This window comes from Myxocyprinus asiaticus, chromosome 28 (genome assembly GCF_019703515.2).
Source record: "Myxocyprinus asiaticus isolate MX2 ecotype Aquarium Trade chromosome 28, UBuf_Myxa_2, whole genome shotgun sequence".
In the NCBI taxonomy this organism is placed as follows: Eukaryota; Metazoa; Chordata; class Actinopteri; order Cypriniformes; family Catostomidae; genus Myxocyprinus; species Myxocyprinus asiaticus.
This window is the reverse complement of record NC_059371.1, coordinates 18,200,426-18,222,466: the sequence shown is the minus strand read 5'-3', so window position 1 is coordinate 18,222,466 and position 22,041 is coordinate 18,200,426.

The following is a 22,041-nucleotide window of genomic DNA, read 5'->3' as shown; positions in this document are numbered from 1 at the left end:
AAACTCAAAGCACTCCTGAGCTGAGATGTCTGAGGTCATTTGCAGCACTCCTAGATGATACTGTTCTTGCAAAAAAACAAAAAACAAATCAGAAGACAGAAACAAAGAAAGAGTGAGAACCCTTTACATACACGTGTTCCACGAGACTGCAGGCCTCCAAACAAACAGCGTGTCAGACATGCGCATAGATGGCTTTTCTGTCATCTGTTATAATAAAATATAATAAAGTGTGTTTCTTCAAACACATGTCTGTGTGTCTACGGGCAAATTATTTGTGATATTAATTTGATAATAATAATAGTTTAATTATAATTTAATACATTCATGGGAAAACGAGCCAAATAACGTCTTGGCATCGTCAAAAGCATCAGCTGTTGGCGATCACTCTGACCATCGGCTCGCATTGTGCATGCGCTTATAAAATTTATATTTTAAAGGCTCATTATTATGGTTTAGTATTTCTCTGTAATGTAGAACAGTGTTAGCAATGTTACTTATAACATTCTTTCTCAGCCCTGGAACTCAAACCATTGTCTGATGCCCCCCCAAAAATATATATTTAAGTAATTAAATTAATATCATAAATGTGCAACAACTAGTCAACTAATGGCTGAAACTAACGACTACTAGTCGACTTGGAAAATCTTTGGTCAGGGCAGCCCTAATGATACATGATTTATTTTGAGATTGTGTGGGTTTGTTTTGGGATGGGGATACAGTATTAATTTTATTTGTTCAGGCCTTGAAAAAGGTCTTAAAAAAAGTCTTAAATTTTAATTTAAAAACTCTGCAGCAACCCTGAAGGAGACATGATTCAATGTGTCTTCTTATATTTGAAGGAAGAACATGAAATACAGGTTGCACGTCACCTCTGTCTTTTGGACCATGCTCACAACATAGAGACTAGTAATAGTCAGATTAACGTGTATGGTGTTGGATAACGCCTAGCTACAATCAGATTATCTAGGTCTGTAAATTCGATTTTGCAAAAAGTTGGATTTTAGTTGGATTTAAAAAAGACACTTTTTTTTTTTTTTTTAGTCTGACAGAAATTTAACTTTTAAAGTGCATGTAAATATTGTTCTGATGCAATTTCTTCCTCTCCATTGAGAAAAGATATTTTACCACAAAAGTTTCTCAATAATTGGCTTCCTTAAAATGTTCATGATAGTGACACCATAATATGCACGTCTTTTGAATCTGTTTCAGAGCAAATATGTCTAACATGGAATTTAAAAATTAAAGTGTTGCTAAAAAACGATAACAATGACGGTGACCCGTGAAATATCATTATTTATGTAAAATCCTGTGTTTTTCCTGATGCAACGATCTGGTGGAAATTTAAAGTATCTCCACTCTCCAATATTCTGTGGGAAACAGGCAGTTTCAACGCAAATTGAGCGAAGCGCCCATAGACAGCAGTTTTTTCTGGGCTACCAAAAGAACCCAGAAGGGGCGGGGCGGAGCGTTTGTTTGTAAACAGTAACTTCATCTATAGGTCAAGCACTAGGAAGTGTAATCGAGCTTGAAATGAGATTGTGCCTAGATACTGCAATGGCAAGTTTATTTAGAGAAACAGACATTCTGACAATCTCATAATATTATTATTGAAACAAGTACTCTAGTAATTTGGTAAGCAATATAAACTTTCTAAAACAGTCTAGAATTTCTATCTTTGGATAATGCCACATCAGCCACCCGCATGCAGTTAAATTACTAAATGCAGCTTCTTCAAGTTGTGGAACTTTAGAACGTGACCAAACGTTTCCCTTTTTCCTCACACACTTACTTTGTCCTCTTCTAAATCTCTAGTTTTTTTCCCTGAGGAATGTGTGTTGGCTCTTTAATGCCTCTCCCTAGAAACTGCCCTCCCAAGATAAACAGCAGTAGTCCAGCCAGCCCTCCACCCTTCCTAGAGGGCCAAGTTTCCCTCGAGCACGTGAGAGAGTGGATTTGGCCTCCTTCCCTGTATGACAGGCCTGCAGCCGCTCTGCTGTGACCAAGCATACACCAACCCCTTTCTCTCTACACATTGATTGGCTCAGGTGCTCTTGTTTGTGTGTAACCTGTCCAATTCTGGGGTGTTTACTCAGTTGGTCTATTTAGTGGACTGTTTAACCTTTTTGTATGTGTGTGTGTTTGCAGGCGCTATTGCAGCATTTTTATAACTCCACCCTTAAAGGGATAGTTCACCCAAATATTTAAATTCTTTCATGATTTACTCACCCTCCTGGCATCCCAGATGTGTATGACTTTCTTTCTTCTTTAGAACACAAATAAATATTTTTAGAAGAATATCTCAGATCTGTAGGTCCATACAATGCAAGTGAAAGAGTGCCAACATTTTAAAGCTCCAAAATCCACATAAAGGAGCATAAAAATAATAAAGACTCCAGTGGTTAAATCCATGTCTTCGACATGATGTGATAAGTGTGGGTGAGATACAGTTCAAGATTTAAGTCTTTATTTATCATAAATTCTCCTCCCTGCCCAATAGGGGGGCGATTTGCATGAAGAATGTGAATCACCAAAAACAGAAGATGAAGAATGTGGAAGTGAAAAGTGATTGACTGAGCAGGGAGGAGAATTTATAGTGAAAAAGGACTTAAATATTGATCTGTTTCTCACCCACACCTATCATATTGCTTCTGAAGATATGGATTTGGAGTACTTTTATGTTGCCTTTATGTGGATTTTGGAGCTTCAAAATTCTGGCACCTATTCACTTGCATTGTATGGACCTACAAAGCTGAGATATTCTTCTAAAAATCTTCATTTGTGTTCTGCAGAGGAAAGAAAGTCATACACATCTGGGATGGCATGAGGGTGAGTAAATGAAAGAATATTAATTTTTGGGTGAACAATTCCTTTAAATTCAGCAGGAATCTGAATGTAGATATACAGTAGTGGCCAAAAATATTGGCACCCTTGGTAAATATGAGCAAAGAAGGCTGTGAAAAAAAATCTGCATTGTTTATCCTTTCGATCTTTCATTAAAAAAATCACAAACATCTAACCTTTAATTGAAGTAAAACAATTGAAAAAGGGGAAATATCTCATTAAATAAATATTTTTCTACAAAACACGTTGGCCACCATTATTGGCACCCCTACAAATACTTATGAGTAAAATACTGTATATCCGAAGTATATTCCCATTCATATTTTAAATTTTTTTAGTGCACCTGGGTGACTAGGAACATGAAATTGTTCAGCCATGACTTCCTGTTTCACAGGGGTATGAATATGAGGTAGCACATGGGCCAAATTCCCTTAATCATCAATCACAGCAGGTTAGACAAAAGAATATAGTTCTGATGTGCGGCAAAAGGTTGTTGAGCTTCACAAAATGGGAAGTGGCTATAAGAAAATAGCCAAAGCATTGAAAATACCTATTTCCACCATCAGGGCAATAATTAAGAAGTTCCAAGCAAACTGGAGATGTTAAAAATTGGCCTGGAAAAGGACGTGTGTCTATATTGTCTCCATGCACAGTGAGGAGGATAGTTCAAGTGGCCAAAGAATCTCCAAGGATCACAGCTGGAGAATTGCAGAAATTAGTTGGGTCTTGGGGTCAGAAAGTCTAAAAAAAAAAAAAAAACCAGACATCACCTACATCACCACAAGTTGTTTGGGAGGTTTTCAAGAAAAAAAGCCTCTGCTCTCGTCCAACAACAAACTCAAGTGTCTTCAGTTTGCCAGACACTACTGGAACTTCAAATGCGACCGGGATCTATGGTCAGATGAAACAAAAAAAGAGCTTTTTGGCAACAAACACCAGAGATGGGTTTGGCATACACAGAGATGAAGTACCCAATGCCCACGGTTAAATGTGGTGCTGCATCTTGAATGTTGTGGGGCTGTTTTTCTGCCAGAGGTCCTGGACATCTTATTCGGATACATGGCATCATGGATTTTTACCTACAGATAAAAAATAAAAAAGCTTACAATGGGCCCTGGTTGGATTTTCCAGCAGGACAATGATCCAAAACAAACAACAAAATCAACACTAAAATGGTTCACTGACCACAAAATCAAGGTTCTGCCATGGCCATCCCAGTCTCCTGACCTGGTCCCCATAGAAGATTTGTGGGGTGAACTGAAGAGGACAGTTCACCAACATAGACCTCTGAATTTGAAGGATCCGGAGAGATTCTGTATAGACTCCTTTAGGTCTCGGATCCTTTGCCAGGTGTTCTCCAACCTCATTAGGCATTATAAGAGAAGACTCAGAACTGTTATCTTGGCAAAGGGAGGTTGCAAAAAGTATTGAATAAAAGGGTGCCAATAATGATGAACTATGCGTTTTGGAGAAAAATATTTATTTAATAATGAGATATTTCCACTGTTTCAATTAAAGATTAGATTTTTGTGAATTTTTTTAATGAAAGATCAAAAGGCTAAACAATGCAGATTTTTTTTTACAGCCGCCTTTGCGCATTTTTACCAAGGGTGCCAATATTTTTGGCCACTACTGTAGCTGGAGACCTCAAAATGGGGCATAATCTCCAAAAGAGGGTGGGGTTATGAAAAAGGAGATGAAAAATAAACACCGTGGCAGGTGTAGATATAAAAGAATACCCATTTTCCTATCTTGTTTATAGATTAAATTTATTCTCCTGTCATTCTTCGTGAAATCTACTGATTCCTTTGCGTAGAAGCTGTCAGGTGTATTCAGTTGGGGCAAAAATGGATTTATCAGGTTCGTCCATTTTAAAAACCAGCAGGGTAAAGGATATACTAGCTAATATCTTTGGTGTATTAAAGTGCCAACCGGCGACTGCCCTGCTTAAAGCGTCGTTATGTTATGATAAGTAACATGCCTAACACAACGGTTATGTTAGCTATATTTTTTTTATCCATGTTGCCAGATAATGTGTACTTTGTATGTGTCAAAATGTGGGGGAGTATGTTTTCAGTGAATTTTCACAAATTGATTTGTCTGAGAAAACATGAAAATCTACAGTTATGGTTTACTTGGGCAAGCAATTTGGGTACAGCTTTTCTAGCGCATTAAATCGTCTACATGCTAACCAACCAATGAGAACGTGAAACAAAGATGCCGATTCATTGCAGTAGAGCATATGCACCAAATCTACTGTGGATCCGCTTGCCAGAATCCCTCCATAACTGAAAACCATGCAGAAGATGCAGAAAACCATCGTCGTTTAGTGGAATAATCTGAGGATGGAGGCATATATATTTCCAACTTTTTATTATGTAAAAAAGATTTATGTTACACCTCAAATGACAATGAAATTTATATTAATGTAAATCCCCTTACTCATTATCTCAAATGGCTCAGTTATGCAGCGTATTCACAGCTTATATAGACCGCACGCCGTTGCTACTGTATATCTTCAATGGTGGATTGGTGCGACTGCCTCTTTTTGGAGCATTGTCTGCAGCTATACCCTTCTCAGAATTTAACTGGTAGCTGTCTGTCTTCATTTTTCTGATAATGTGTATAAACCATATGCAAATTTAAATGGTTATTCAAATGCCAGTGTTGAGTATGTAAACAACTTCTGTAAAATGATAGGTGACCTCACCAGTATGCAGGAGATAATGTGCAGTCAACTGGTCATTATCGCAAAATAAACTTCTTCAAGGTCTCAACACCCTGTCAAGGTTATTGCAGTAATGACAAGCTGGCTGTACATTGTCCTGCTTCTGACACAGCTAATGTATTTAATAAATAGGTAAATAAATAGGCATGAAATATTGATTTGAGTTGCAATTGTTTCATTATGTGAGACGTGTAAGACATTGCTGTCCACGGACAATGATAACAAATATACAGTTGACAACAAATATTTTTTTAGTGGTCATATCAGTTATATCAGAATTAAGTGTTCCAGAGAGCTGTGCAATAAGGTCAATATAAATATAAAATATTGACTCTTATGTGGCTTTTTGACTGGTCTGATCAAGCATGTTTATGAGCACATTGTGCATTCACATAGCTGTGGGTGTGTTTGTGATGATTTAGTGTTGTGAAATGGAGATGTCCGAATGCAAGTTTGACAGTGTGTGCATGTGTGTATCTCTCTCAGAGCCTGCAGCGTGGTCTGTGATCTTTAGAATGAAAGATGGGCAGCAGCAGTAATCCTGCACTCCTCCATAATCCTCTTTTCAAAGACACTGCCATTCTTCAGCAGCTCAGTTAAGCACCCAGACAGATCAGTGCTGACAGCTTTACAAATATGGCACACAGGGCAGCCAGGCTCTTTAACATTAGCGTTGATCCTACAGCGTAAGCAGCGCCACCAAAAACATACCAAGAACTTGTGCAGGGATGAAGTTACGACATAAAGGTGAAAGAGCTGAGGTCTTTGAGAAGATCCAAATTAGTGTCTGCACAGAGTTTGCAGTGATGATCGCAGTAGAAAAATAACAGACAACTTGATGACAGACAAGAGAAGATCTCAATACTCTTTAGTGATGAACAAAAAAATTATGTAATGTTAACAGTAAGTTCCGGTCCTCTAATCTGATGGGAAATCCAAGAGTGCTGATATTTAGTATTACAGCACAATAGGGATCAGGGTGACTGTCATGGTTACTTTGGTAACCTCCATTCCCTGATGGAAGGAATGAAACGTTGTGTCGATGTAATGACACTAGGGGTCACTATTGGGAGTCCCAAACACCTCTGATCTTTTTTTAAAAGGCCAATGAGAATTGGCGAGTGGAATTTGCATGCCACTCCCCCAGACATACGGGTATAAAAGGAGTTGGTATGCAACCACTCATTCAGGTTTTGTGCTGAGGAGCCAAGATAAGGTCCCGGCCATTTCAGCAGGTAGTTCAGCGTTGTGGGAAGAGGGACACAACGTCTCGTTCCCTCCATCAGGGAATGGAGGTTACCAAAGTAACCATGACGTTCCCTATCTGTCACTCACTTGACGTTGTGTCGATGTAGTGACAATAGGGGTCCCTATACAAAACACCACAACTAACTGAACTGTGTTACATGAAGTGGCGGTGTGTGACGGGCAGACTGCTGTGTGCCTCGTAGCCAGCGCATCAGGCCGTCACGTAACCTCCCCCAATGTTCTTTATGAGTGTTGAACAGTCCTTCAGGAACAAGTTGACTGCCCAACGAATAGGTGGACAGGCTAGCCCAGCTGAGGCCTCTTTTCCTTCTCTTTTCTCCCCAAAAAGAGTGGAATTTGTTAACTGACTGGGAGCCCAAAGTGTCTACGTCGGGAGGGTGTCACTCCCAAGAGGAAGACACCGTGGAGACCACACCCCGCCCAAAAAGGGGGGGGGGGTATGTTGAGTGGAAATACATCACATGGTCTTTACCGAGCCTTGTCAGAAGTATGTCATGTGGAGAGGTCCCATGGTAGGTCCTACCCAAAGGGGGAGGAGTTTCTACAAAGCATGGCATCCGGGCGCAGAGGGGCCCCTGCCCAAGGAAGACGCAGTTTACCGTCAGGGAAACGATTTTGCGGAAAATATCACATGGGGTTGCCTTCGGGGAACCAGCGCACACAGAGCACCTATCTCTGTACAGGGCCTCATTAGCGAACTTACTGAGCCGGCAGCGAGTTTCTCCGCAGGGCTAAAGAGGAAAGTCATCCAGGAATCACAGTCTGTGAACACTACTGGGAGTCAAGAGCGCACGTCTTCCCCTCAAGGGAGGGGAAAGGCGTTATGCGCAAGTGGTACACCTGGCCAGTTGTCCCGGAACTTACCTGTTCGTGCCTGCCACTACTCGGGACGAGATCGACTCAACCTGCTGCTCTGCAGATATCTGCCAAAGAGGCACCACTGGCCAGGGCCCAGGAGGCCGCCACAATCCTGGTAGAGTGGGCTCGTAACCCCGCAGGGGGTGGCATGTCCTGAGCCTGATATGCCATCGTGATGGCATCAATGACCCAGTGGGCGATCCTCTGTTTGGAGACAGCGCTTCCTTTCCACTGTCCACCAAAGCAGACAAAGAGCTGCTCGGAGCTTCTAAAGCTCTGCGTGCGATCCAAATAGATGCGTAAAGCTCACATTGGACACAGCAACGCCAAGGCTGGGTTTGCCTCCTCCTGGGGCAGCGCTTGCAGGTTCACCACCTGATCCCTAACAGGGGTCATGGGAACCTTGGGCACATAGCCCGGTCGGGGTCTCAGGATCACGTGAGAGTAACCTGGACCAAACTCCAGGCACAATTCGCTGACAGAGAAAGCTTGCAGGTCCCCTACCCTCTTGATGGAAGTGAGTGCAGTCAGGAGGGCAGTCTTCAAAGAGAGTGCCTTAAGCTCAGCTGACTCCAAGGGCTCAAAGGGAGCTCCCCGTAGACCATGAAGGACTACAGAGAGATCCCACGGGGGGACGAGGCACGGTCTAGAGGGGTTCAACCTCCTAGCACCTCTCAGGAACCTGATGATCAATTCGTGCTTCCCCAAGTACTTACCATCTACCGCATCGTGATGAGCCAAAATAGCGGCTACATACACCTTCAAGGTGGAGGGGGACAGCCACCCCTCCAGCCTCTCCTGCAGAAAGGAAAGCACTGATCTGACTGTGCATCTCTGGGGGTCTTCGCGTCGGGAAGAACACCACTTAGTGAACAGACGCTATTTCAAGGCATACAGGCACATCGTAGAGGGAGCCCTAGCCTGAGTGATCGTGTCTAGCACTGTGGGTGGTAGGCCACTTAAGTCCTCCGCATCCTGTCCAAGGGCCAGACATGGAGATTCCAGAGGTCTGACCGCGGGTGCCAGATGGTGCTCCGTCCCTGAGAAAGAAGGTCCTTCCTCAGGGGAATTCGCCGGGGGGGGGGGGCTGTTGTGAGGAGCGTGAGATCCAAGAACCATGTCTGGGTGGCCCAGTATGGTGCTACTAGGATGACTTGCTCCCCATCCTCCCTGACCTTGCACAGGGTCTGTGCAAGTAGGCTCACTGGGGGAAATGCATACTTGCGTAGTCCAGGGGGCCAGCTGTGTGCCAAAGCGTCTATTGTGTGCCTCGGTCAGGGCTTACCAAAACGAGCAGTGGGAGGATTCCCGGGAAGCAGGTCTACCTGTGCTAGACCGAATCGACTCCAAATCAGCTGGACCACCTGAGGGTGGAGTCTCCACTCTCCCCTGAAGGTAACCTGCCATGACAGCGCGTCCGCTGCGGTGTTGAGGTCGCCCGGGATGTGAGTGGCTTGTAGCGACTTGAGGCGCTGCTGACTCCAGAGGAGGACACGGCGGGTGAGTTGTGACATGCATTGGGAGCATAGACCACCTTGGCGGTTGATGTATACTACCATCGCTGTGTTGTCCGTCTGGACCAACACGTGCTTGCCCTGGATCAACGGCCGAAACCTCTGCAGGGCGAGCAGTACTGCCAACAACTCTTGGCAGTTGATGTTCCAATGCAGCCGTATGTTCCAATGTTGCATACGGCACCCCAGCCCATCTTGGAGGCGTCTGTTGTAACCACGATGCATCTGGAGACCTGCTCTAGGGGAACCCCCGCCCGTAGAAATGCCAGGTCGGTCCAAGGGCTGAAGAGGCGGCGACAGACTGGTGTGATGGTCACGCGATGTGTCCCGTGGCGCCATGCCCATCTCGGGACTCGAGTCCGAAGCCAGTGCTGAAGTGGTCTCATATGCATCAACCCGAGCGGTGTGGCCGCCGCTGAGGATGCCATATGCCCCAGGAACCTCTGAAAGTGTTTCAGTGGAATCGCTGTTCACCGTCTGAATGCCTTCAGACAGTTCAGCACCGACTGTGCGTGCTCGTTCATGAGGCGCGCTGTCATCGAGATTGAGTCCAACTTCAAACTGAGAAAAGAGATGCTCTGAACTGGGGAGAGCTTGCTCTTTTCCCAGTTGACCCGAAGCCCCAGCTGGCTGAGGTGCCGAAGCACGCGGTTCCTGTGTGCGCACAGTAACTCTCTAGAGTGAGCTAGGATCAGCCAGTCATCGAGATAGTTGAGAATGCGGATGCCCACTTCCCTTAGTGGGGCAAGGGCTGCCTCTGTGACCTTCGTGAAGACGCGAGGGGACAGGGACGGGCTGAAGGGGAGGACCTTGTACTGGAACGCCTGGCCTTCGAAGGCAAACCGCAGGAAGGGTCTGTGTCGAGGTAAGACAGAGACGTGGAAGTACACATCCTTCAGGTCTACCGCCACAAAACAATCTTGATGCAGGACGCTTGCTAGAATGTGCTTTTGCATCAGCATCTTGAACGGGAGTCTGTGCAAAGCCCGGTTCAGTACTCACAGGTCCAGGATTGGTTGCAACCCACTGCCTTTCTTTGGTACGATGAAGTAAGGGCTGTAGAACCCTTCCTTCATCTCGTCTGGAGGGACAGGCTTTATCGCGCCCTTGTGCAGAAGGGTAGCGATCTCCGCACGCAAGGTAGCGGCGTTCTTGCCCTTCATCGAGGTGAAGCGGACGCCGCTGAACCTGGGTGGGTGCCTGGCATACTGAATTGCGTAGCTGAGTCAGTCAGTCTGGACCAGCCATCGCGACGGGTTGGAAATTGCAAGCCATGAGCCCAAACTCCGGGCAAGGGGGACCAAGGGAATGATCACGTCGGACATACCGGTGGGTAGGGCCTCGCGGCGGGGCGGAGCTCGAGGTGCCACGTCGAGGAGATCCGAGCCCCGTGGCCGTGCTGAGTCCAGGGACATCAAAGCACTTACCTGGCTCCTGCCGCCCACCATAAGATTGGCCGAAGGGGGGAGGAGGAGTCTCGTCCCCGTAGTCCACCGGGCCCAACCTCATGTGGGCATGTTTGTGCCACAGCTGGGTGCACAGGGGTGGGGGGACCACCTGCAAAGATGAGACGGTGGACGGTGGTCCTAACGACGGCCGTGCACACCAGACATGTGACCCAGGGAACAAGGAAACTGCTCTTTTGCTGAACTTTTGGGTACCGCAGCACCTTGGGCATGCAGTGCAATTAAATGAAAACGAAACAAAAGAGTCTCCTCCCAGCCCTCCACCGGGGGATGGAGTGGTCTGCTTACCGGCTCCAGTGTAGCAGGTCTCCTTGCCCCTGGGTCGTCCGTATCAGGGGCACTTCGAAGCCTTCCTCAGGTTCTTAGTGGCCGGCCGTGAGACGGTTGGCGTCTGCTTCCTGCGCTGGGCTCTACGCCGGGGCTGGGCCATGGGAGCGGGCTGTGGCAGAGCCAATGTCATTGCAGCAGGAGGACGCCCTTGGCGATGAGCAGATGGGGTGCGGGGTCTTGCGCTGCACTGGGGCAGGATGTGATGTTTGGCCTCTGTCTGCTGCTTCACCGCCGAGAACTGCTGGGCAAAGTCCTCGATGGTGTCACCAAATAGGCCAACATGGGAAATGGGGGCATCAAGGAACCGTGCCTTGTCAGCCTCTCGCATCTCAACCAAGTTGAGCCAAAGGTGGCGCTCCTGGACCACGAGGGTGGTCATCGCCGTGACCTTCGTCGCCCGGAGAGCGAGGTCGGTCGCCAAGCGCAGTTCCTGTATCAATCCTGGGTCAGAACTACCCTCGTGCAGTTCTTTTAGCGCCTTGGCTTGGTGTACTTGCAGGAGAGCCATGGCGTGCAGGGCAGAGGCGGCTTGTCCAGCGGCACTCTAGGCCTTAGCCGTCAGGGATGACGTAACCCTACAGGCCTTGGCCGCGAGTTTCGGGCGCCCGCGCCAGGTGGCGGCACACTGTGGGCATAAGTGCACCACGAGAGCCTTATCCACCTGGTGGATCACCGAGTACCCCCTGGCCACTCTGACATCGAGGGTGGTGAGAGCGGGGGAGCAGAAAGATCAGGACCAGGCAGCCGCGAGGGTTCCAGGGAGAGTGGAGGGTTCCACTCTAGCCCGACCCTCGCGGCCGCCCGGGAAAGCATGTCCATCATTTCCGTGTCAGCCTGGGACTTGGCGACCATTCCCAAAGGAGGAAGCCTAGTCGAAGCCTCTGCGTCTGACTGGACGAGCCCGCTCTCTGATGCTGCGCTCGATAACTCATCCTCTTCCCGGGCTCTGAACGAGGGGTCGAACTCGCCCTGAGACGAGCCGGCAATCTCGTCCGAGCACACGACTGGGGTAAGCGAGCGTGCTGGGGAATGTGAGGTCCGTGGGGGGATACCCGTCGGAGGTGGTCCCCAAATCGCCCCCAGCGCTAACCGGCATGGCTTCATACCTGTAGGTAGAAGGACCGAGGCGGGAAGCTGCTGGGGTGGGGTGACCGCAACGTTGCCATGGTCATGTTCTCGCAATGAGGACGTGATCCATCCACGAACGTCGGAAGTGGAGATATAATGACCGCAACCAGGAATAACACACAAACGGAAATGCATCTTTAAAAAGACGTGTCTTTAAAAAGACGTTCCGTGTGTGCCGCTCTTTCAGAAAGAAAATAAACTCTTTTAGAATATACTCTTTTAAATGTTCTGCCGAAGCTTCCGGAGTGTTCTCTGCAAACCACAGATGCAGAGGGGGAGAAGCCGCTGAAATGCGCCGTAAGATCCAGCAGAGAGAGGTGAATGAACTCGGCGGATGAATTCAGCTCAATGAATAGAACCGCTCGGCTCCGAAGAGAAAATCTGAATGAGTGGTTGCATACCAGCTCCTTTTATACCTGTATGTCCGGGGTAGTGGCATGCAAATTCCACTCGCCAATTCTCATTGGCCTTTTAAAAAAAGATCAGAGGTGTTTGGGGCTCCCAAGAGTGACCGCTAGTGTCACTACATCGACACAATTTTGAGTAAGTGACAGATAGGGAACAGACGTCGTGATAAAACCAGGACAGTCTAGATTTTGTGAGCCGCATCCCGATGGAGGTTCAGGCAGAATGCCTTTTGTCCCAATAATCAGTCTTAGCTTAAATGTTTTACGAAACTGACATTGCTGTGCTTCGTGCTTTATCTGTCATGAACAAGCGACGAGTAATGAGAGAACTGTTCATTTCCGCAGTCAGAATCAGCAGTACTTTCTCCGAGCACCTCCCAGCCTGTGCTAAACTTTCCCCCTCTGCTCCCACCCACCTCTGCCGCTGTCTGTCTGCCCATAAGAAAAGTCTCCTCACTTGCTTGAAGCCAAAAAAACGTGGAAGTATAGGTGATATTAGTATAGGTCAAGGTAATCAAATGGCAAAATAAATGGAAAATAAAATGCGTCCTCTTCATATAGCCTACTACATCTTCTCATCTGACATAGGCGGACGTCAGTAGAATTGCACACATGTGCCAAATGAGCCAAATGTCCATTTTTCATTTTGTTGAAAACAACTGTGCAGAATTGCCACTGCTACCCTATACAAAGCTGTTTCTGGTTTATTTATCACTTTCCACAAACAGTGCAGCAGAAACTGTATGTATTTTTTGTGTGCTGGGCTTTGCTTGTACTGTAAGCTAATACTGGGGAGCTGTTAAAGGGAGCTGTTTTTAAATATATATATATATTTTCTCCCCAATTGGGAATGCCCAATTCCCAATGCACTCTAAGTCCTCATGGTGGCGTAGTGACTCGCCTCAATCCCTGTGGCGGAGGACGAATCTCAGTTGCCTCTGTGTCTGAAACCATCAATCCGCACGTCTTATCACATAGCTTGTTGAGCGCGTTACTGCGGAGATGTAGCACATTTGGAGGCTTCATGCTATTCTCCGTGGCATCCACGCACAACTCACCACACGCCCCACCAAGAGCGAGAACCACACATTATAGCGACCACAAGGAGGTTACCCCATCTGACTCTACCCTCCCTAGCATCCGGGCCAATTTAGTTGCTTAGGAGACCTGGCTGAAGTCACTCAGCACGTCTTGGATTCGAACTCGTGACTCCAGGGGTGGTAGTCAGCATCAATATTCACTGAGCTACCCAGGCCCCCTAACCAGTAATTTATTTTTAATATCAGAAGCAAACCGGAATACATTTAACTGAAGTGAAATGACTACGTATTCGGTTGAATAATATGCAATGAATATGAAGCTTTGATGCGTTTCATACATAAAGAGCACTTTTAGGACACATTTCAGTTGTGCATATGTCTGCATTTACTGGCTGTACAAATTCAGTATGGTACAGTATATAAAGTGGTTGTCATATATTGATCTAACATGAGCTTTGTACTGTATGTCCTGCACACACTCTATTTCTGCTCAGTTTTCCAATGCAGGAGTGTGACGACAGTAAACCGACTTTTTTTGTGTGTGTGTTTAATTACGTATTTGACACTTAGATGTTTGTGCAAAACTACAAACTTTCACTTATATAATAATATAATATATTACATGTAATTGTATAGACATAGGTAGTGTGTGTTTGGGGGGTCCTGTTGCATCCCAATTTTTTATAAAAAATGTTTTGGTCATCTGGTCACGCTGACTGGGATGCTAGGCTGCCAGTCTTTGCAATGCACTACAATGGATCCTGTATAGGTCTTGCTGGAACTGTTGGTGGAGCAAAAACAGACAAAATAACTGGTCATATTGTTCATCTGAATGTAAATGACTTAATCTTAACAAATATATAAGGCTTGCAGCCTCATGCCTATGGCAAAATCACAGCTGATGATATTCAGTACAACAGCACTCTTGCTTATGTCATATTGTTTAATTATGCAACATGATACACTGTAGCTTCTGTGTCATTATTCCAGAATATTTCAGACCTCTGCTTTGTTCAGTCATCTCAAAACAGACAGAGCAAAAGCCATTCCCATAGGGATCTGTTACCATTGCCACAGGCGCTTATTCTGTGTGTTTTGTGATTACACTGTGACTCAGGTACATTAGGCCCCCTTGGCATGAGGGTGTGGGTTTCAAAGGCATCCAAGTGGAGAGGAATGGGTAAGAATCTACACCTGGATCTGACAGAATGAATAGGCCCATAGCAGTGGAGTGGAGGAGGTATTTGGGTTAGACTTGTTGTTTATTTGTTGTGCATCTGCTTGGCAGATGTTATCTGTTTTAAGGAGAACCCTCACCGTCTCTTCCTCGTCTTTGCACCACAGTGGTCTGCCCGACCAGACTTCAGCTAATCATTCCTTAAATAATCCTATTAATCTTATTTAAAATTAAGTCACCTTTAAAGGTGAAGTGTATGCTTTTTTATGTTAAATAATTGTTTTATTCCAGCTATAAAACACCTTTATAACAAGTGGAATCTGCTCAAAAATGGTAAATGCTAGCCACACTTTGGCTCTTTGTTGCCATCAAAAACATTGCTTATTTGAGGATCCAGTGGCTGTTATAAGTCTAATAATCAATTCTTTTTGCCTTTATTTTTGCAATTCCGACACAAGTAATGTCACAAAAAATACATGCTTTACAAATTGTGTAATGAACATTGGGTTTGAATTGTCCAATCCTGGTGTGCAAGTAAAAATATAATGTAGTTTCATAATTTTTTTTTTCTTTTACTGTCCCTCTTACTTGGATCCAATCCACTCCCTGGCTTTATCCGATTAAAATTTGTTATTGATTCATACATATAACAAAGAAAAACTAAACTTAAACTGAATCAACATTTAACCCCTACTATTACCCCTCCCCCTCCCCAATCATCAACCCCACCCTGACCCTCAACGAACATCGCTGTGGTTACATATAAGTATACATACACACACACAAAATAAAGATATAATATATATATATATATTAGAAAATATTATAGAAAATAATTAATAAATAAAAATACAATAAATAACTTAATAAACATCAGTACTGTATGTTTAGTATAAGACAATTGCTGACCATTTAAATAAAGAATAAATACAAATACAATAAACAGCTAAATAAACATCAGTACTGTATGTTTAGTATAAGTCAATTGCTGACCATTTAAATAAATAAATACAAATGCAATAAATAGCTAAATAAACATCAGTACTGTATGCTTAGAATAAGTCAATTACTGACCATTAAAATAAAGAATATACAAAATAAAATAAATAGCTAAACATCAGTACTTTTGAGTATCAGTCAAATGATGACCATTAAAATAAAGAATAAATAAAAATAAAACAAATAGCTAAATAAACATCAGTACTGTTTAGTATCAATCAAATGCTGACCATTAAAATAAAGAATAAATCAAAATAAAATAAATAGCTAAATAAACATCAGCATTACTGTTTAGTATCAGTCAAATGCTGACCATTAAAATAAAGAATAAATAAAAATAAAATAAATAGCTAAATAAACATCAGTATTACTGTTTAGTATCAGTCAAATGCTGACTATATTAATACTGCCGAGTCAAGAGATAAACAGCGGCAGCTGTGTTATACCATATTCTGCTATACAAGTTCAGGGGAAACTTTCAACGGTGGAAAACCAGACTTTTAAATATTACATTTTATAAATGCAACGACTGGAATTGTTCGGTTGAAGGGGGTACCAAACTGTGAATCCTGAACAAAACAGTTTGGTGAATACATGTTTACTCATTAGCTTCCACTCAGCTGACAACAATGAAAGTAGCTACGTGATTAGCTAGTTAGCTATAAACTCATTGTCAAGGAGAGTAAAAGATGGATGTTGTTTATTTTACTTTCCAGCATTGTGTCTCACCAACTAGGTAATAACATAGCGTGAAATCAACACTCAACAGACACAATCCACCACTGCATCGTTGTCTGCTGAGCTGAAGCTCTGATGTTTACCTTTCAATCTGCTACTTTACTTACTGCACAGACAAACTATAGCTGGCTAACATAGCAAAAAATAGCAAAGATAAACATGAGTGACATGGTTGTCAGGGACAAGGTTAACGTTATATTAGTAATATTGAAAAGGGAAAATGATGGGGTCATTGTTTGTTAACTTTCCAGTATGTATTTCACAAACTAGTTAGCAACTTACAGACACAAAGCTTAACTCCGCACTGTCTGCAGAGCCACCATCAGCTCAGAGTCAGCTCTGTAAACAGTGGAGTCGGAGTGCACTCTGCTGGACAAACTACACCATGACACCAATTCTAAAGCATTGTTTTCTGCATTAAATGTTCTGAAAAAAGTTTTCATATTGGCGCATATCGGTAAACATACGACGATACTGATATATCGGTGAAAGGCTAATATCGGCCGACAGATAGTTCGGTTGGGCACTACTGCCTATCATAACACTGGTCAGGACCCAATTTTATATGTTTTTATCCCCTTTATTGATGACCGCCCCATCGCCTAAAATACAGAGTCTGGGGCAAAATGAAAATTGAGTGCCCAATATGTCACATAAATCTATGAACATTCTACAAAAATTCTTGGATCTTAACATACCACCAAAAAAAAAAAAAATGGGTTGTGTCTCCATCTTCTGATTGGCATTGCCAGCAGGTGGGTGTGTCTTCAAGATCAAGCCTTTACAGTCTAGAGGGGGTCCAATAGAATCTATGTAAAATCTTGAATTGCATAAGGTGCACCCTTGCATCCCTATTTACAGACTTGACATTTTTTAGAATCCTAGCCCACACTCCCTGCTCCAATACAAAGTTTAAATCTTTCTCCCATAATCTTGATAGAAGTTAAAGTTCTGACCCCAGACTCTGAATTAGCAGGGAGTAATACACTGATGCCTCATGACCTTTTCCAAAAGCAGTAATCACCACTCCCAGAGTATCTGCCACTTTAAGGGGGTGTATGCTACTCCCAAAAATAGTACAGAGCAGATGGCGCAGTTGTAAATACCTAAAGAACTGAGATCTGGGAATCCCAAAATGTTGAACCAAATTTTCAAAGGATCTCAACACTACACTCTCATATAGGTCACCGAGCGTATTAACCTCCCTCTCAATCCACTCTGACCAGCAGAAAGGGGACTTATTAATACATAATTTTGGGTTCAGCCATATGCTCGAGGCAACATTTAAATAAATGTCCGAATTAAACACTCTGGACACTTTTGTCCATACCGGGTACAAATGCGAGATAACGGGGTGTAACTTTAGTTTAGTTTAGAGTAATTTGATAGAAAGGCTTTGCAATGGTGAAATAGGGTGTCGCAGCGGGGGCGTGGTCAAGCATCTCTCCGGAGAGAGAGAAAGCGGTAAGGGCGCTTACACCTGAGCCAAATTATGTCTAACACCTGTCTCTAATTTCAGTGAGCATGGGGAGTGTGGCATAAAGAGGGCCACGCAGCACTCAGATGAGAGAGAGTACCTGGGCACTAGAGACCTGATTATGAAGCCAAGAGCTTATTATTGTTAAGATGAGAGTTTATTTTTCTGAAGTTGTTTATGTTTAGACTGAGTTATTGAACATGGTGAGAGCCCTGAAAGAGTGCATTTGCTGCAGTGGGGAGAATAAAACGCTTACCTGAACCAGAAAATCTGCTTCTCGCCTCCTCCTTTAACTGAGAAGTCTTACACTGGTGCCGAAACCCGGGAAAGGTTTGAAGATGGACGGAAGTTGCCCCGTAGAGTCCTCCCAGTTGGCGGAGATCCTCCAAGCCCTCGCCAGCCTACATCAGAACCACCAACAGACGCTGCTTGAGCTCCGACAAGATCAAGACCGCCGGTTTGTCGAGCTCATGAGGACCGGCAGGCGATCCGGAGCCTCCTCAGCCGCGACACCGGACACTCCCACGCCGTTACCCCTGCCAGCATTACAGAAAATGGGGGCGGCGGACGACCCCGAGGCCTTCCTGGATTTGTTTGAGCGGACCGCCGAGATCTGGGGCTGGCCGCTCGGCCAATGGGCAGCCCGATTGATCCCACTCTTGTCCGGGGAAGCCCAGCTCGCGGCTCAAAACTGCCAGCGTCGAGCCTCCTGGCCTACGAAGATTTAAAAAGAGCCATCTTGCAACGGGTTGGTCGCACTCCGGAGGAAAGTCGTCAACTCTTCCGGAGCTTGAAGTTGGAGAGCTCCGACCACCCGTTTGCCTTTGCCCAGCGGCTCCGTGACGCCTGCCAAAGATGGCTGCTAGTGGGGGATCGCAACGTCCAGGGAATTATCGACCAGGTGGTACTGGAACAGTTCATAGTTTGACTGCCAAAAGGGACGGCGGAGTGGGTCCAGTGCCACCGCCCGGCATCGTTGGAGGAAGCTATCCGACTTGCGGAGGACCACATGGCGGCGATCCCGAGGGCGGAAGATCCCTCCTACGTTTTCTCTCCTCCCTCTGTTTCTTCCCCCTCCCCTCTCTCTCTCTCGTCTGCTCTCTCTCCAGGTCCCGTTCCTGCCCCACGCAGACGAGGAGGACCTCAGCCCCTGAGACCAGTTCCCCGGGTGTGGGAGGCGACACCTTCCCCTACTCCAATGCCCCGCCGCTCTCCCCCTCAGGGGGGGGCGCCCGCCGACGCAAGTGCGGGCGTAGCGCCTGGGCCGGCCTGCTGGAGGTGTGGAGACCCGAGCCACTTCCGAGATCAGTGCCCTCTGATGGAGCTGGGGATGGTGGTGCGGGTCTCTGACCTCCCACAGGCTGCCCCCGACTGGGCCGGAGCGTACCGGATACCGGTAAGTGTCAAGGGGGGTACTCACCAAGCATTGGTGGATACCGGGTGTAATCAAACCACTATCCACCAATGCCTGGTTCAACCCGAGGCATTGGTCACAACCAAAATGGTGAAGGTGAAATGTGTACACGGGGATATTCACAAGTATCCGGTGCTGACCCTGACAATTAAATTTCGGGGGAAAAATCATAGAGTGGAGGCTGCGGTTAGTTCCCGCCTCACCCATCCGCTGATTTTGGGGACTGATTGGCCTGATTTTAGAGTTTTATTAAAGGGAATTTGCGCGGATGGGTCCTGTATGAAAATAGGGAGATGTGTGATGTGCGATGCTCTGGCAGGGGAGGCGGAGCCGGGGCCGTCCTCGACAGCTCCACGTCATGATGACGAGAGAGGGGGAGAGGGTGCAGCCCCTCCCCTTCTCAGGGAATTCCCTGATGGGGATTTCCCTTTGGAGCAATCGCGAGACAAAACCCTCAAACACGCCTTCGACCAAGTGAGAGTCATTGATGGTCAACGACTCCAGCCTGACATCGCACTTTCATACCTCTATTTTGCAATTATAAATGAGCGGTTGTATCGAGTGACACAGGACACTCGGACCAAAGAGGATACAACCCAACTGTTGATTCCAAGGAGCCGTCGGGAAATGGTATTCCAGGCGGCTCATTATAATCCCATGGCGGGTCACCTAGGAGAAAGGAAAACACTGAACCGTCTAATAGCCCGTTTCTGTTGGCCGGGCATTGGCGGCGATGTCCGCAGGTGGTGTGCGGCATGCCGCGAATGCCAGCTGGTTAACCTACCGGCCACCCCAAAAGCGCCATTGCGCCCTCTCCCTCTGATCGAGGTCCCCTTTGAGAGAATTGGAATGGACCTCGTCGGGCCATTAGAACGGTCAGCACGCGGACATTGCTTTGTATTGGTCCTAGTGGACTATGCAACACAATATCCGGAAGCAGTGCCTCTTCGCAACATCTCAGCACGCAGTGTTGCGGAGGCACTCTTCAAAATAATCTCCCGGGTGGGGATTCCGAAAGAAATCCTCACCGATCAAGGCACAACATTTATGTCACGAACACTACGCGAACTGTACGAGCTGTTAAATATTAAATCGATTCACACCAGTGTATACCATCCTCAAACGGATGGCCTGGTGGAACGATTTAATAAAACCCTCAAAAACATGATTCGTAAGTTCGTGCACGATGATTTCAGAAATTGGGATAAATGGCTCGACCCCCTGTTATTTGCAGTACGAGAGGTCCTGCAAGCCTCCACTGGCTTCTCCCCATTCGAGCTGCTGTATGGGCGACGCCCACGCAGCGTGCTTGACGTATTGCGAGAGGCCTGGGAGGAAGGACCTTCAAACAGTAAAAATGAAATTCAGTACGTTCTTGATCTTAGAGCAAAACTCCACACCTTGGGGCAACTAACACAGGAGAATTTGCTCCAAGCTCAAGAACGACAGCGCCGACTGTATGACAGGGGAACTCGGCTAAGGGAATTTGCACCGGGAGATAAAGTGCTTGTATTGCTTCCCACATCGAGCTCTAAATTACTCGCCAAGTGGCAAGGACCCTTTGAAGTCACACGATGAGTGGGAGATCTCGATTATGAGGTTAAACGAACCGATAGAGGGGACGCACGTCAAATATACCACCTCAATCTCCTGAAATTGTGGAGGGAGGCGGTTCCCGTGACGTTGGCTACGGTAGTTCCCGAGAAGGCGGAGCTCGGACCGGAGGTGAGTTCAAAACATAATCAGTTCACCCGGGTCATTTGCGGAGACCACCTCTCACCGAGCCAACTCGCGGAGGTTGCTAGGTTGCAACAGGAGTTTGCAGATGTGTTCTCCCCTCTACTGGGACGTACAAACCTCATCCATCACCACATCGAGACCGAGCCGGGGGTCGTGGTACGTAGCCGCCCCTATCGATTACCTGAACACAAGAAGAAAATCGTTCGGGAAGAATTGGATGCGATGCTTGATATGGGGGTAATAGAAGAATCCCACAGTGATTGGTCCAGCCCAGTTGTTCTAGTGCCTAAGAGCGACGGGTCTGTGTGATTCTGTGTGGATTATAGAAAAGTCAACGCAGTGTCTAAATTTGATGCATATCCAATGCCTCGCGTTGATGAGTTGCTCAATCGGTTGGGCACTGCTCGTTTTTATTCGACATTGGATTTGACGAAGGGTTATTGGCAGATCCCCTTGACACCAATTTCCCGTGAGAAAACTGCCTTCTCCACACCGTTTGGATTACACCAATTTGTGACTCTTCCGTTCGGTTTGTTTGGAGCCCCGGCTACATTTCAGTGTCTCGTGGACCGAATCCTCAGACTGCATTCAGCTTACGCCGCTGCCAGATGACATCATTATTTATAGCAATGATTGGCAGCGGCACATGCAACATCTGAGGGCGGTTCTGAGATCGCTGCGCCGAGCGGGACTCACAGCGAATCCGAAGAAGTGCGCGATTGGACTGGTGGAGGTACGGTATCTGGGGTTCCACTTGGGCCACGGGCAGGTGCGTCCCCAAATTGACAAGACAGCGGCGATTGCGACCTGCCCGAGACCCAAGACCAAAAAGGGGGTGAGACAGTTCCTGGGGCTGGCTGGCTATTATTGAAGGTTCGTACCTAATTATTCGGACGTCACCAGCCCGCTGACTGA